This window comes from Cyprinus carpio, unplaced genomic scaffold (genome assembly GCF_018340385.1).
Source record: "Cyprinus carpio isolate SPL01 unplaced genomic scaffold, ASM1834038v1 S000006628, whole genome shotgun sequence".
In the NCBI taxonomy this organism is placed as follows: Eukaryota; Metazoa; Chordata; class Actinopteri; order Cypriniformes; family Cyprinidae; genus Cyprinus; species Cyprinus carpio.
Genome location: NW_024879260.1, coordinates 1286378 through 1303566, shown reverse-complemented (window position 1 = coordinate 1303566; position 17189 = coordinate 1286378). Strand labels below are relative to the sequence as shown.

At 35.9% G+C, this 17189-nt stretch overlaps 1 pseudogene; it reads right to left on the bottom strand.

Annotated features, from left to right (window-relative positions):
- LOC122134274 overlaps nt 1–15587 on the bottom strand; it is a 30673-nt pseudogene extending 15086 nt beyond the window's left edge.
- Nucleotides 15588–17189: the final 1602 nt, after the last annotated feature.

Here is a 17189-nt window from a genome sequence, read left to right as displayed (position 1 = left end):
CTGCTTGAGTCCCAGGCCAGGACCAGCAGACTGAAGGACACTTTCATCCATCAGGCTGTCAGGGAAGCTGAACTCGCTCCCGAACTTGCCCCCCATCCCTCTTCTGCCCCAGGCACCACTGAACTATGAACCCCCACCCAGATCCACATCCCCAGGTCCTTCCCGCCCCCCCTTCCACTTACATATGATGACATGCACCAGTCACTTTGTGCAGCATTGGTCTGCTCACTACCTCATTCACCATGGAACTGGCGTCATTCTACTACCTCATCCAGTCAGTTTAAACAAAATAACTGCTCTTGGTACTCTTTGTCACTTTAATCAGGCTGAATAAGCTATTTTTTTGCACTAAAAATCTTTTTATCTGCACTTTGTTCACTGGTTTGCACTCTATCTGCCATGTGCCTTGCACTGCTTTATTTAACTTTATTTTTACATTTCCTTATTGTATAGTTGTATCTTATATTTTATATTTGATCTAGATTTTTAGGCTCTACTGATAGTGTTATCTGTATGCATGCACGGTCTGAGTACTTAATTTTAGATTCTCTGTATGTATGTACTGTACATGTGGAAGAATTGACAATAAAGCAGACTTGACTTGACTTGACTTGACAGCTCTTTATTTATTTACTGTATATGTGGATTAAATTGATATAAATGTAAAACTGCAGTGCTGCAGGAATGTCGAGTAGATTGTATGTTTTTACATTTTTGGTGTATTATTATTGTTTATGTGTTGAATTGAAGTTTTTAAAAAGAGCATGATGTCATATCACAACCATTGCAGTGTCCAAACGAATTTCACATGCTCAAAGTGTAGTGACCGTGGCTTAAGAGTGACATGTTTTGGGTATTCTATAGTCTTTAGGTGCGTTCCAAATAGCGTACTTATGCACTATTCTATTACGTTTTTTAGTATGAATAGTGCGAGTTTATTGGTTGTGGCTTAAGATTGCAAAAAGAAAAAGTGCACTTTAAATACCCGGATAATGCACTTAAATAACTCAACCGTCGCAGCTTTAATATAGTAGCGAGGGGTTTTAAGTCTCCGGTTATGAATGACAAAATAACCTTATATAATTCATACACTACATGGTTGAGTACATAGTGCAAGTAATTAAGTAGTGTATGAGTGATTAGTATAGTCTTCATTTGGGAAACAGCTTTTGACTTGCATGCTCGAGCATTTCCAAAGATGGCGCCAGTGATGACATGACTTGTCTTAAAGATACTTTGATTGGCAATTTGTATGAAATGTTTTGATTGGTATTTAAATTTAGTGGTATAATTGTTTTCTTCAAGACTGGTCATAACTTTTTTAATTCAGTTATGAAAAGGTAGATTGGTCTTATTTATACGGGAGAAGTAAGACTGATTACCCCTTGGCAACTGCTAGTTGGCCAAACTAGTTCTTAAGACACAGTCTTAACATGGTGGCTAAGTTTATGCAACTGGCCCGATGTGTACACACACTTCCAACACACATTTATGTTCAAACAACAACAAAAGTGAATTTTGCATCCGATGACCCCTTTAAATTTTATGTTTCATAATTATAAAATAAAATTGCTTACGTGTAATGCGAAAAGGACATAATGTAAATAATATATAATTCCCAAATATATAATACATAAATAGCATCTTTCACTGTGAACTGCTTTAATCAGGAACAAGAGATGCAGATGGAGTGAAACGGCTAGACACCTGACTTTGGTTAGATTTTTCAGGTGTGTTTGATTATGCTTTATTGTGTCAGATATTTCACTATGCCCACAGCTGATTTGGTTTGGTTTTGATTTGCATTTGCCAGAACATGTTTTGAGTCATCTTATGTTACCAAGGCAATAAACAGCTTAAACCTAGTTCCCTTTCTTGAGCCCGAAAAAATGCTTTCTTGAGCAATAAGCCTCAGTATTTTACTCGCCTTTACACATTGTTAATGTCCACTTTATTTACCACAGCCATATTTAATTTCACTCACGCATCTATCCGATAAAGCTCTCTTTTATTTAATAATTGAGTTTTTAATGTTGTTTATTAATATTCAGTTAAATGACTACTTGACAACTTTTATTCAAAAGGCTTTACAAACTTTAGTTATTCCAGAAATACAGTGAACAACAGGACCACAATATAAAAATATTTTAACAAGTCATATAATAAGTATTTTAAAATGTAAATAAATAATATTATTAAATAATAATTTTTTTTTTCATACAGCAATAGCACAACAATGTACATGTAGTCCTACACTGCAGTCAAAAGAATAGTTTTTTAATGAGCAGCTTTGTCATCTTGTATCAAAGCATGACAACATGACCTTTGATGTGTGGGCAAGCAGCAGATATTCTCCACAGTCTTCACTGTGATAGCAGTGGCGGAACAGACAAAGAGTGCTGGATACCCCACACCTCTAGAGACTGGATCTTGGAAGCATCCCCTGCAGAAGGGGTGGACTCTCAAACGTATCACAGTGTTCAGAAGATCCAGCTGTCAGGTCTGCCTGCAGGTGCAGAAGCGTGGCCATCATCACCACCTGCAGGATAGAGAGCACACATTGAGAGCAGTAAGTAAAGCAGTGTATACACAACATTTTTTCTAAACTAAGAAAGAGGCAATTTTTTAGCAGTAATGTTGACACATAGGCAGCCCTAACAGCAGCACGTTTGCAGGTGAAATATGCATTCAGGGCATGCAAATTTTAGCCTGAGAGGTTGTCACATTGTTTATAAATAACAATAGGGTATAACTGAGCCTGAATTATATAATTAAAGATTAAAGATAAAAAAAAAAAAAAAAAAACAGCTCACCAATAAAAAGTGTCTCATCGTTTCCTGCCATGAATTGAAGGTTGACAATGTGCAGAATGATGCAGACTCATATCTTTAGTTCTGGTTCTGAGAGGCTCCAGTGGGTCTGTCCACACATGAGTGCTTAGCAGAGAGCTAACCTTGGAGAGAGTTTGTTTCTGATGAGAGGAATCACATTTATCAGAACTCCCAGAGATCTGCAGCACTGTGCAGCTGGAACCGTTCCATTCCTGGTCATGTAGCTGAAAAGTTGATTTGATTAACTTATTAAATCATATTCTTGTGCATACAATGCAACATGTAGTTTAAAAGCACAATCAATCAATTGAATCAGATGGCAAATGTAGACTTACTCACAGTGAAAACAAAACACTCTTCTGTGCCAAGAATATCCCTTTTTCAAATCACAATCCTTCCCTGAGCCCAATCAGAAACGAAGAAAGCCCCAAAATCTGTGTTGCCATGAGGGCCAATCAAAAGCAATCAAAATTTTAACAAAATGCTGTGTATTATGTATTTTCTGTAAGAGAAAAAAAAGCAGGATACCTCCTCATCGTCAGTTTTCCAAGAGTAAACGGTTGGATCATGTCCCTCATTTGGATAAACCTAGCAGGAATATATTATATATATTTTTAACCATTTAACTAAAAAAAAGCGAATTAAATAATATTTTTCAATCTAAGTTATTGTTTGATGTATAATTCATTAAACGTCCTGTGAATCATATACTTACGAGAAGAGACTTCTGCCAGGAATAGTGTACGGAATAGCTTGCACAGGACTGAACAGAGCAAATCGCTCTGGAATCCAGGCCCCAGACCACCCTCATCTCTGTTTCAGTCACTACAGAGGATCTGAAGGCCTGAAAAATCCACAGCTTGTATGAAAAAACAAAAGCTTGGAAAAAAAAAAAGAGATATTTGTTGTAGTTCTATTGTCAATGTCAAAAATACAGTTTTATATATAATAGGAATGATAGAGAACACAAAAAACGACTTCACACAAACCCATCACCTCTTATTGTGGATGTTCTTATGAAATTAGTGCCATCCTTGGTTGGCATTGAAGAGATAGTCAGTTCTTTACGTGTGGGCAGCTGTATACTAAAAGCCCTCTGAAGCAGAGCGTTCATAGTACTGTGGCCGTCCCACATTCTGAACAAAACTCTTCATGTCCTGTCTGAAGTCATCGACTGGTGGGCCACTCGTGAGACCAGAAACCTTGTAAAAGCTGAGTAGAGTCAAGAGCTACACGGTATATAAACTTTGTAACCCTCCATTAGATAGACATCCAGCACTCTGATAGCATATGTGAAAGGCAGGTCGGCGAAGATCCACATGATCCAGTCAGAGTCTGAACTCAAACAGGTTCTGGTGAGCTCTCTTAGCTGGCTTATTAAGCTTCCGGATTCCTCTGCAGTATTTATTGGCAAGGTCCCCAAAGGTCATGCATGAGGCACGTGAAGTGAGGAAAGTCCTGTCAATGTAACGCTTTTTAGGGTCTGTGTCGGACCCCAGGGAACAAATACTGTGGAAACACTGGGCTCCATCCTCACTGAAGTGCAAGAGAAGAGACACCAGAGCGGACAGAATAGGACAGAAGCTGACGTCAGGAAAATGGTGGTTTATACAAATGAGAATTTTTTTCACTGAATTCAGACCTGCTTTATTTAAGCAGTATCTGGGAATTTCCCCATCCTCCATAAACTTTGGGAAAGGGTGTGTGCTTGTTTGCCATTCCCCAAAAAGCTTCCTAACTAAGCCATGGTAAGTGTCCAGATCAGCGGAGGGGATGTGCTCTCGATGCTTTGGAATGAGTGCTGGTAAGCCTTGGCTCTGAGAGTATGAGGCATGGACCAGAATCCTGTACGGCCCATTGCTTTGAGCTCATAATGATCACTTGAGAGGATCTTCCGATACCGGATGGCAGCTTCTGGGGCAATCTTTTTCCCAGTCTACATACAGACCGTATTTCATCCCAGGAAAAGAGCTTATCTCCCAGTTATCCACCTCAGAAATGGTCATCATGGGAGCACCCTTTAAACTTCCTTTATTTCCTGTTAAAGTAAAAAAACTGCAGCATGATTTAAATGACAATAATATTATAACTTAATGTTTCCAACAGTTAAAGAAAGTTTAACACTAAATTATAAATAATATTTTTGAAAAAATAATTTGTCAGAGCCATTTTTTGTCTTGACATCTTGTCGTTTTTTTTTTTTTTTGTCTGATCTTGCCACCTGACACTGATTCCTTAATTACACTCTTAAAAATAAAAGTTTCTTATTGGCATCTGTGGTTCCATGAAGAAACTTTCCATTACATTGCAAGTTCTTTATATTAAAAAAAGCTTCTTATTAAAGTGTTCTTCACACCAAGAAAAAAACGTTCTTTGGGGGAATCATCTTATCAGCATATAATTAGATATTTTGTTTGGTCAGAATCAGCTGATATTGGACTATTTAATTGTACATTTCTACTAATTTATGCTTCATTTAAATTATACTAAATACAACTCTGGAATAAAACCTAATAGAAAAAATGAGACTTCAGCAATATTTCTGTAATACATATAACATTAATATGATCAAAATTTATATTTATACTAATACATATTATCAAAAGAACTACCAAAGTCTATGAAATAGAATATATATTAATGATTAACATCATGATTATTTATATTACTAGTTACAACACACAACAATATTGAAGTGTTTTTTTTTATCATTTCAAAAATCATGTATTTAGGTAATTTTTTTTTTTATTTATGTGGTTATGTATTCATGGTATAAATGAGGTAAGTATGCCTGTGTAGAAATTTTATAATAGTAGAAGAACTTCTGTCATGAATGTACAGAATAGCTTCACCGGACTGACAAGGTATCTTTGCTCTGGAATTTAGATTACTCCACTTAATGTAAATTCAATAATAATAATACTAATAATAATAATTCAATAACTTTGTGATGACTAAATTCACTTTGTGAGGTCAAACAAATACATTTTAAATATTGATTTAAGTGTGTTTGTTTTTTATTATTTTTTACATATCCATTTAAAATGTGTGTAAAAATTGTTTTCTGCAGTTAGAAAACATTATTACAATATATTTCCCTTTTAAAAGTAGTTTTTACAATGTATGAGCTTATCATTTTCAGCCAGAATTTTTTTTTTTTATCTGCATATGCATTATATTGTTCTAAAGTCACAAACGCATTTTGGGATTAGAGTAATTGGTTAACTAATTATAATAAAGGTATACCTTAAAATTAAGCCTTCGAGTGTGTTACACAAGCATTTGTGCTTATTTATGACTTTTTATCAGTGCTTGGACAATACCATAAAGATGACTTTTTCAAAGTTAAAAAGATCTCACTCACGCACACTGTACGATCCTTGCTGGCCCGTTTGGCTTGATTTTCCTTTAGGGGTCTTTTGATCTGAGGCTTTGCAGTGATACGGTGTCCCCGCCAGTGTTTCGTTTTTTTCCCATCCTCACTGTGTAGTGATCTATGCTCTTGGCCTGATATAGATTGCATCTGCTAAAATGACCCGTTCCTGCATCATCAGTGTCACAAACATAGAATGATCTTGAACGAGGTCTTATTATGTGGCTTCTGTCCTTGTCAGTCTCTCCCGTTGAGTGTTTTGTGTTGTCTCCTCAGAGCCGTAAAGAGATCGGGAACCGGAGTCTGCCACAGTTTGCCCGTCTGGCATCTGCATACTGTGAAATTTTTGGCAATCCTCCACACTCGGGACATTCACTTTTGTAGAGCCAAAATGGGTGCATGTTACTATTTGAAGTAAATCTGAAGCAATGGCCCCACCGCTAACATCAAGACACTTAAGTTCAGTTTATAAGGTTTCACAGTAGGTTTGTTGGCTCTCTTTGTGATGCCACCTGAGACACCTGGGTTTTTGATTTAAGATGATTGTGACTGTCATGTGACCTGTCCATGGTGGCTGTAGTACTCTTGTATACAAACACCAATGGAAAATTTCAGATGGCCGTCTTGTTTTGCAATATGATATTAGCTCTTTAATATAAACAATTATAGTAAAGAACCAAGCTATACCATGGCATAACTAATTATGTTTAGTAAGTAAATTCAACATCACAACAGCAAATAAAGATATTGTAAGATTTTATTCTGTGACATCTGTTCAAAATGTCAGATTTTTCTGACAGTGCTTATTAACTATGTAATCTCGTATAAGAAGATATAACTAAGTTAAGCATTTATAACTTTTATATTTTATAAAGGGATTCATTTTTATTATTATTATTTTTTTTTTTTTGTAGGGGGGGGGGTGTTATCCTTATTAGAAAAAGCCAAAAGCCTAAACATCATTGTCACACCATCAAATGCACATGGATATAATGGCCAAAAAAAAAAAAAAAAAAAAAAAACACAGATGGTTGGAACTATTAGAAAATATAATTTAAATATATTTGTATGTATTTTTTTATTTAAAAGAAAACATTGAAAGAATCTGACAGTTCTCAACGTTGCTATATAACACCTCTATATGAAATATTTGGATGTAATTCCCCCTCTGTGGTTAGAATTCTGTCTTCTGAAGTGGCACAGGGAATGTTTATACCAGACACATTTTAATGCCTGGTTTTTCCAGGAAATTCCAAAAGTCAGTTCTGTTTTCAGCACCTGTTATTTATTCAAACACATGTATATTTTGATGTGAAACAAAATGGTCAGGCTCAAAATGGGGGGCTAATAGCATTAAACAAGATGCTAAACCTGTTTTCTTTTTGTTAGAATGTTACATGTTAACACACTGAGGTTTTGAGTGTTAAGTCTTATTTTTTATAAACATTGTCCTGCTTCATATTAGGTGTGATTGCACAGTCAGATAGCTCCACATTATGGACCTACGGTGGGCAAATTGCTCTCTTATCCTTGTGGTACCCCTTGGTATGCTGTTCCTTCTTTGGAGGTACTGGACGGTGTAGTGGTCCCTTTGTGAGCCTTATGGAAAATATGTCAGACATTATGCCTGACCAAGATGCTGTTTTATATTTTTCTGGGATCCGTATTTTTCCCCTCAGTGGGTTCCTGGCAGACACAGATTCGTCCTTTCGGGATCCAGTTGGGAATGGGTGCTTGCCTCAGTGAGGCTTGCAGTACACAGGCTCTTCCTGATGGTGGACCATCACTAACAGGTGGTCCTTGTGGACCTCCATTGTTTTGCCACCACTGTTCTTGAAGTGAGGTCCCAAAGCTGTAATGCATGCAAATTATTGATCTTCACTTATTTTCTTCATTCTCAAAGTGCATAATTGTCTAAATACAAACATTAAGAAAATAATGCTCCCTGCCCAGTCATCGAAAAAATTACAAAAAATACAACTGCCATGATCCCACATAACTTACAGAAGGGCCATAATTAGTGGGCATTTAATGTTTCTGCCCTTCATTAAGCACACACAGATCACGCAACCAACTTAGTCAACTAATATTACGACAAAGGATATTTCTGGAAACAGGTATTATAGTTTTAAACATAAGCTCCTGGTATTGTTTATATTTCAAAAAGATAAGAGTGCACTTCAACAGGTAAAAGTGCAACTCCAACCAAGAAGCATTTATTTTTAAAGATATATCTTCAAAATACACTTTTCAAACAAAACATTAACAGGGGGAGACGTTTATCAGGACAGAATTTAAAAGAGACATTTTTGTCTCTTTTACATAGATAAGAATTGTGCCATTATGTAACAAACAATATATCACTTAACAGAATCTGAATTTGGAGGAATTAGACAAAAAAAAAAAAAAAAAGTAAAAGAGATTACATTCCTATAGGCTACACTGTTGTAAGAAATATTGCAGGATCAGATATGTGTTCTTGTTAAATCAGTAGGGCTAATCATAGGCTGTAAGAACTAGCATCTCTATGTTGCAATTAGTTTAAGTTGTTCTCCGGTTTATTATGCAGACTGTGGAGTATTTGTAGAGATTTATTTTTTTTATTTTAATCACCTCTTTATTTCTTTATTATCAGTAGGCTAATTGTGTACAATGGCTACAATCAAACATTCATTAATATCTCTCAACAACGTGATTTTAACAAGTGTTGGGCTGAATTTAGTGTTTCTGACACCATGGTCTATTTCTTCTCATATATAGCGCTAGCCTAATAACAATAATTTTCAACTCAAACCGAAATTTTTACGTCTTCGTATTCACTAGTCCGGCAATAAGTGAGATAATGTAGCCTTACATAACGCTACCATATCTAAAGCGTGCGAAAAGTCTATTGTAATCTAATAGTACAGTCACAGTGTGTTAGACAATATAACTTTTTTCTGTGTATTAATTTTGAGTGTAGGCTACGTGAGATGTCTTGTACGAGGCCACCGTCCTGACGTTTTTACGGCCAAACAGGAACTTGGCTCTGCTAGTGATTTTGCTCTGAATTGAGTTGCTGCAGAAACGCTTGTTTATAAAACTGAAGCGAACGGCCTCAAAAATTCACAGGATTTGTGGTATGCATTTGAAATTCTTTTATCGTTTATAATCATGTGAGGTCTACAGTCCTCGTGTCGTGTATAGTTCAGCCAACTTAATTAGCTGTTTAAACGTTAGTTCAGTCGTGTGGATCTGTATTCAGATCCAGATCACCTCAGACTGAAATGAGCGCTGTGTTATTTTCTTTATTACTCGTCGCCACCCTATACTTTTTAATAAATGTTTCTGTTTTTTTTTTTTTTTTTGTTTGTGTACATATATATGTTTTTACTCGGCCAACAGCTTATATAAATGTTGCCAGGGAGCGGTTTGCTGAATCTGGGACATGAAGTTTGGTGATGCCAATCTTGTGATTTAAATTACTTGGAAAACTGGTGGAAGCTGTAGCAGTGTAAATCTATGTTTTTTTTACCAAACTGACATTTTGTTTTGTTTTCATTGTTAGGTTTGCAGAATTATGATGCAGCTTGTCGCCTGGCTCAAGAAATTGCAGAAGAAACATCCATGAAAGAAATAGACAGCTAGAGGACTGGAGGAAATCCAGCCAAGGTAAAGGACATGGTGGTAATTTTTTGTACAATAAAGTTAAGCCAGATGATGTCAGTGCTCTTTATACTGTTTAGATCACTTTTGTCTGTTGTCTGGCTTGCTGGGAGCCTCAACATTCCCTGAGAGCCTCATTTACAGAAGCTTAAAGAATTATATTATCAGATCCAGGGAGACATTGAATCAGACTTCTGCCTCATCGGCGTATTTATACCTTTCGCAGAATAATAATCAAAAAAAAAAAACTTAATACAAAAATTCTGGCTTCTCAAATAGCTGCGCGTGGGGTCCAAAGATTTTGAGAGATCCAGAGGAAGATTGTGTTGTATTGTACATTACCCTTTAATGTCTTGACATTTTTGGAAGCGTCTTGAGGCTCAAGAGTGTCTAAACTTGTAGTTCATCCCAAAAATCGAGAAAAAAAGTGTAATTTCCTAAGGGAGCCCCTGTAGGGGGGCAGGGTATACTACCAAAACCAATAACCGTATGGTCCTGAATTAGTGGTGTTTTAGTATTGAAGTACTGGCCCTAAACAGCGGTAATCAATCAAAGTTAAAATCTTACTGTAATGTTCATAAAGTCACAGATGCTAATGTATTGATTTAGTCACTGGTTTTGTGTGGATGAGTAAGCCTTGTGCAATCATAAACTGTGTCATTTTAAAGCCTTGATGAATAATGTGTAGAATGCAATCTTGAAGCTAAACAGAATGGACAGACCCTTGTTGATAGACATCGTACGCTACCAGAGAAACGAGAAGACTGAACGCCTCTTTTAAAGGATAACCATCTTTGAAGCTGAGCGCGATCAAGGTAAATTCATTCTGTGACACAAATAAGGTTATATGAGTAAAAATATAACACAGTGTTCGGTATACTTTATTCTTGCCACATTTATATATATATATAATCTATATATATATAGATATAGATAAAGATATATATAAAACAAAATGCAATACAAAGACCTGTACATTTCTTAGTTTGTGTGTTATTCATTTTTTTTTTTTGCATTTTTTTATAATTTCGGTTGGATGTATGATCAATATGGGGCATTCTATTAACAGTATTAACATCAACCTTGGGACAATATCAGTCATTCCTTAAAAGTGAAAAAGTTTTTTTTTTTTTTTTAAAAGGGGGTTGATTATTTATGTATTTATATATCTATTGATTTTAGGCTAGTAAACAAGTAGAATACGCAATTTAAAATTTTTGCCAGAAATCTTTAGATTTTGCTCTTTAAATGTTCTGCTTGCTTCCTGTGTCTTTTCAACTGTAACAGAAACCACACTCATCATGCAAACGCCATAATAATTGGTTGTGGAATTACCATTTAAAATTTTAGGATTGATAATGATGCGTTGTTGTTGTTGTTTTTGAAAGTCTTAGTGCTCACCTTGACTTTATTGATGGATTGGAAAATACATTAAAAAACGTTTTTTTTTTTTTTTTTGTTTAAAAAACGTTTTTTTTTTTTTTTTTGTGAAAATTGTTTGACGTACACTGAAAAAAACCAGTAGCCTTCAGTGCCCCCATTATCCATTAGGGACTAATTTTAATTTATTATCAATGTTGAAAACCAGTACTTTAAAACAATTTGCATGCCTCTTCCCTGCAAAAAATAGGGTATTCTTTTCGTAAAGTAATAGCATTTGTGGTGACAAATCAGCAGGTTTTGCAAAAAATGATGTACAATACGAAACCAAATGTTTATGGTTGCAAGGTATATTGGATGTACAAGATCAATGAATGTGTAGTCCCCACCTAGCCAGTTGCCTGACAGAGCAAGTGACCGTTCCAAATGACCTCAACAAACTCTCTCACTATGGCCCCCGTTTGACAGGCCATCCCTATGTGAAGCTGCATATGCTTGGATATTCACCTTAATTTGAATGGTTTCTGACAGAACAAACAGTAGAGAAACTGTGAACTCTGTGCCCTAGTTAGTCTACCAGACCCTAGATGCCTTGGCTTTGCCATGCTTACTTCTTGGCACCTGCCGTCGTGTCCCAGTGTTGAGTAACTCTATGCCAGAAATTGTGGCGACCCTGTGCTACAAACGGAAGTCGTGTGCACACTCTCTAAGGGCTCTAGTTCAGCTTTAAACTAGCCTTTGCTGATCAAGAGCTTAGTGTTGAACTTCCACCATCCTGGAAATGTTGTCCCATTCCCTATCTTCTCCACTGCAGATCACATGCCTCACATCCCAAATACACCACTCAGAGACTTAATGTTTCACCGTGCACATCTCCTGTGCGCTTCTGACTCTCAATCGAAACGACAGCTCAGGAGCCCGAACTTCCTCAGAGAAATGAGATGGTCATTATTCTGATTTGACCTTCTCGATCCAGGTTTATACGTACTAGGATAGGAACGCAAAACAACCTGCTTAATAGAAAAATATTTTTTTTTATTTTTTTTTTTTTTTTTTTTAGCTTAATGCTCCATCTGTCTGTATTAATCTTCTTTTCTGTTGTTTTGTGAACTTCGACTAAAAGTAAAAAAATTGATGACTATCCTTGTAAATTAAAATTGATTGTTATTCATTATTATTATATAGTGCTATACTATATTTTCATAGTAATAATACTACAATAACACTGACACAGGTTAATACAGAGGCTTCTTCTTTAAAGGTTTGATAGATTGGGCCTTTTTTAATCATTGGGGTGGGTAGGCTGAAAAAGAGTATTTTAGGTTTCTATCTTTAATTAATAAAATTAGGAGACTTTGAGAAATCATTTATAGGCCTGATTCCTCTTTTTTAGCATCTTTGTGGACTTAACCTCTAATTCCTAAAATGGGAGGGGTGAATTTGATCTTTATTGGTCTAAATGTGTTACGCTGTGCACACATTTAGATAAAGTAGTGCTAATAAATTATAGTCATTTGATAAAGTTTTTAAATACTAAAGAATTTTTTATGAGAGTGTTAGCATGGCAGGATTTTTGGTCCTGGATTCATCTCTCTGTGTGGTCTTGTCTGCCAGTGGGGGTGTTAGATTTGCTTTCCAATAAGCTGAATAGCATTTCACTTTTTTTTTTTCCATAGGGCTAAGACCAGGCTTATGGCATTCGTGAAACAATACCTTTGTGGAAGATTAACCTCTAATCAAGCACAAAATGACATGCCGCTCATTTGAAGATTCAGAGTTCCCGACCGGAGTGCCCCTACCCTCCTCCCCCGTTTCCTCTCTTTTATATTTGATTGCAATGCACAAAGTTTTGTAATTTAGTTAAATAGGGCCTCTCTAAGAGACGAGGTCGGTCTCCAGTCCTCGCTCCAGTGTGATGCCTCGTCTGATTAATTCGGCAGGCTCTGCGTTAGGTGAATTGGATCAGCGTTTAATCCTCACGGCCGCTGAGATGTGAGCGGAGGACGTGTAGAGGGGTTGGCGCAGGCTACGAGTTGCCAACCATGTCAGAAAGATTATGATCCTCGCGCTGTGCCCAGTTGTCTAGACTGGGCAGATAATTAATATCCGGCTTGGACCTGGAATAGAGAACCATGATTCAAAGGCACTGTGTGGACTGCCTTGGTACTTTTGTAGATTAGAAAGCTAGGAGGAATGGAGAGATTGAGAAGCAAGCGGTTCTCGCTCACCAAGCATGTGAGAAGCTAAACTTCTTTGGTGTGACGGGAAGGATGGACCAATGAAGAGGAACAGATACAGCTGTAATTCTTCAGAGGTTCGCGACCTCTCTGAACCCAAATGAAGCTCCGCTGATGCTGAACTAAGTGGGAGAGCAGGGCCATTGTCAAAAACTGGCGCTTATATATTTACAGTGAGAGGAAGTCCATGTTCGAGTTTTAACCAGATAACCTTTTTTGACATGCAGTTTCCCCTTAACCTGCATGAACAACTTGCCTATTCCTAAAAGGAAACATAAAAAATACATCCTCAGGTATGTACAAATGGTTATAAGTTTTAGATATGGGACTTTGGACATATATTGAGAGTGCAGATTAAAGGAAAAATCTCTTCAGAAAATCTAGGTTAAACCACACGTGACTAAGTTTTTAGCAATTGTACTTTTTTGTATGACCATGTTGGATTCATCGGTATTTTTCAGAAGTTTCAATTGATTGACTATAAATACTTGAATAAAAAATCTAATAAAAATACACTGTTATTCCCTTACAACTTTTAGACTACATTTAGGTTCACACATCTCATTTCAGTTTCCTTATTTAACTTTTAAGTCTTATAAGCTATATGTATAAGGTTGTAAGTATAGAATTTTTAAATTGTTAAAATGTGTTTTATACAAGATATTATCGGATTATTGAATTAATAAATATATTGCATCATATGGCAGTTTACAACCTTAACTAACCTGTTTGTGTTATTAAAAAAAAAGTCTGTTTTTTTTTTTTTTTTTTTTTTTTACAGGTTTTATCAGTTGCTTTGGTGCCTTTCTCAAAATGAAATGAAAATTCTTCAAAACTACTTTTTCAATCTCCCACATCATCTAGTCACTTGTGTCCCACATCATTTAAAAAGCAGTTTCTCATGCTTTGTGAACAAGTTGCGAGTGCTTGGGTGCATTCATACAATTGATTATACACACTTTTCTGCAGTTTCCTGTAATGATCCTTTGCTGTTGTCAAAATGTATTGTGATAGAGGTCTCTGTGCAATAGTCTTACCACCTCAGAACATCTAGTCTTAGTTCATCATGAAGTCTATTAAATGCAAAATGGTTGATTCATGTTTCATAAGAAGGTCAAGCCTATATTTTCTACCCATTTCTATTAGCCCTTTTTGTAAAATTTTCGCATGAATTGTGCAGGTAAATCGCTGACTTCACTAATGAAGAGGAATGTGGATCACGCCACTGATAAACTAGGTCTCTGAAATTTATAAGACAGTAGCAAAAGCAAAGTTCTGCCAAAGGGGTGTTTTCCGTGTTTTGCCTGTCTGAAATTTGTATTTCTGCCTTTGTGACCATAATTTCTTTGTCCTTTTCTATATCCACCATTTCATAAGTGTTGCTTTTTTTCTTGTCCAGACCACTATAGTAAAAGTTTAACTGTGTAACCAGTCTCTTTCAAATCCATATCCCACATACAGTGAATTTTATAAATTTGTACTTTTGAAAATGGATAGATGGCATACTATACATAATAGGGTTTGCAATAACAGTTCGCCATAGCTACACATCAGGTAATACTAACCAGCGTGGCAAATGTTATATTGTGTTTTTTTTTATTCAATATTAATTATTATTAATACATTACCCTTAGGTCTATCATAATGGCAATTTCCAACCTTAACTAACCTTATTGGGTTATTTTATTTATTTTTAATTTTATGTTTATTTAAAGTAAAAACTAATTAAAATTTTAAGAATTGTGAGGGTGTGCAGCGGTCCTCAGTCCTCCTTTTTCATATTGTGTTGGTGTTTTGTTTTGTTTTTTGTCATGTTGGTTTGCACCACGTGGCTTGGATTTAACCAAACTGTTATATTCATAAGTTAACTAAGCAGTAAGGTGTCTTTAAATGCCCAAATATTGATTTGTGATCAGCGCCATGGATGTATTTGTTTTCACGAGTATTGGTACTTTTGATATAGGCTCTGAACATACAGGAAGCAGGACACCCGTGCGAGCTAGTGACCAGCTCATAACTCTCTGTGCGATGCTGAGCACTGATAGCTTTTCCAGAAGAGCCTTTAAACTTCACTTCTCTCTCTGCGAGCTGTCCAGGAGCCTCAGGGGGAACAGGTTTCATACATTAATCAAAGAAAAGTGCAAAAGCACAACGCAGTGTCTCCGCAGGATAACAGGCCACTTCTCGGTTTGGCATGGCACTTTGAAAGCTTGTATAAAAGCCAGAGGCGGTTCATATGCTTTGTGTCCTTGTAACATAGGGCATGAAAACTCACTCTCCGGGCCCAACAAAGTGGAACCCATATGAACAAATAAACAGAGGTTCTCTGATCTTACAAGGTCCAAAGTAGGGGGATGTTGTTTGCTATTTTAGTAAAAAATAGAAAGGTTATTTATTCTGAAGGCACATGAGTGCTACAGATGTGAGTTTGGTAAAAGAGCCTGTGGCTCTTGAACAACTCATGGACATGCTTCGAAGTTTATTTACGTTTGTAAAGTAGATGATGTGTGTCCATTTGATGTGTGCACGTAGCTGTTGATTGACAGTGCCTGTGGAGTAACTATAAGATTGCACTGTGTGTGTATGTAATGAGAAAGTTGACTTTGTGTATTACAGTGATGACTGCTGAATTCATAAACGCATGTACATAGTTTTTGTGTTTTATTAAAACAATAAGTCTAAAAGATGCATGTTTTACGGTGATTTTACTTGTGCAAAAAATAACAGTGCACTTTGTTTCTGTTGGTTTTCGTAAAAAAAAAAAAATATACTGTATGTTAAGATTCTGTTTAAGCCGTGAACTCCAATATTATTAATCTATGGTATAATGTTTCTGTTGAAGTCATTAGGTTTTAGGATTATTTATTAAATTAAAAATAAAAAATCAATGTAAGCTAATTCCAGGTGTAACTATTTAGGACAAACAAGCCCAATCCTATGAAGCACAGTGATTAGTGTTAGGCTTCCTAGACTCTAAAGTTTCAGTAGGATTTTAAATAATGGTTTTATTCAGCAAAGATGTATTAAATTAATCAGAAATGAAAATACAGATCGTTTTTACATTGGTATAGAAGATTTCAAATAAATGCTGCTCTTTTGGACTTTCTGATTCATCAAAGAATCCTGAAAAAAAAAAAAATCAAGGTTTCCACAAAAAATCATAAAATTTGAAAATATCTGTGCTGCTTGCTTAATAAGTAATGTATCTTATGCAGTTCTGCATATTAGAATGATCTTTTTAAAACTAAAGCCTGAATTAATGGTAGTTGAGTGTTCAGCTTTGATCTTACAGCAATAAATTCCATTATTCCATACAATTCCCTAATTGTAATGAAAATTCACAATGATGCTGTTACTGTATTTTTGATCTCATAAATGTTGCACGTGTTCATAAGAGACTTAAACATAAAAAAAAAAAAAAAAATCTTACAAACACTGAATTTTTTAAAGGAAGTGTGTTTAGCACTTATACTTATAACCAAAGGCCATCAGTCAATAGTTTTATATTCTTAAACATAAAAAAAAAAAAAAAAATCTAGTGAATCATGGGAATGTGGTGCATAGTACACAATATGGATACTTCTATTTCAGAATTTCAAACTACAGAATTTAAAAGAGTCTGTGTAGTAAACTGGAACATGACACAATGTGTATCTCAGGTCAAGTCTGATGACAGGGGGAAGCGGTTCGGGGCCTGCTGGGAACCAGTGGCTTGTTAATGAG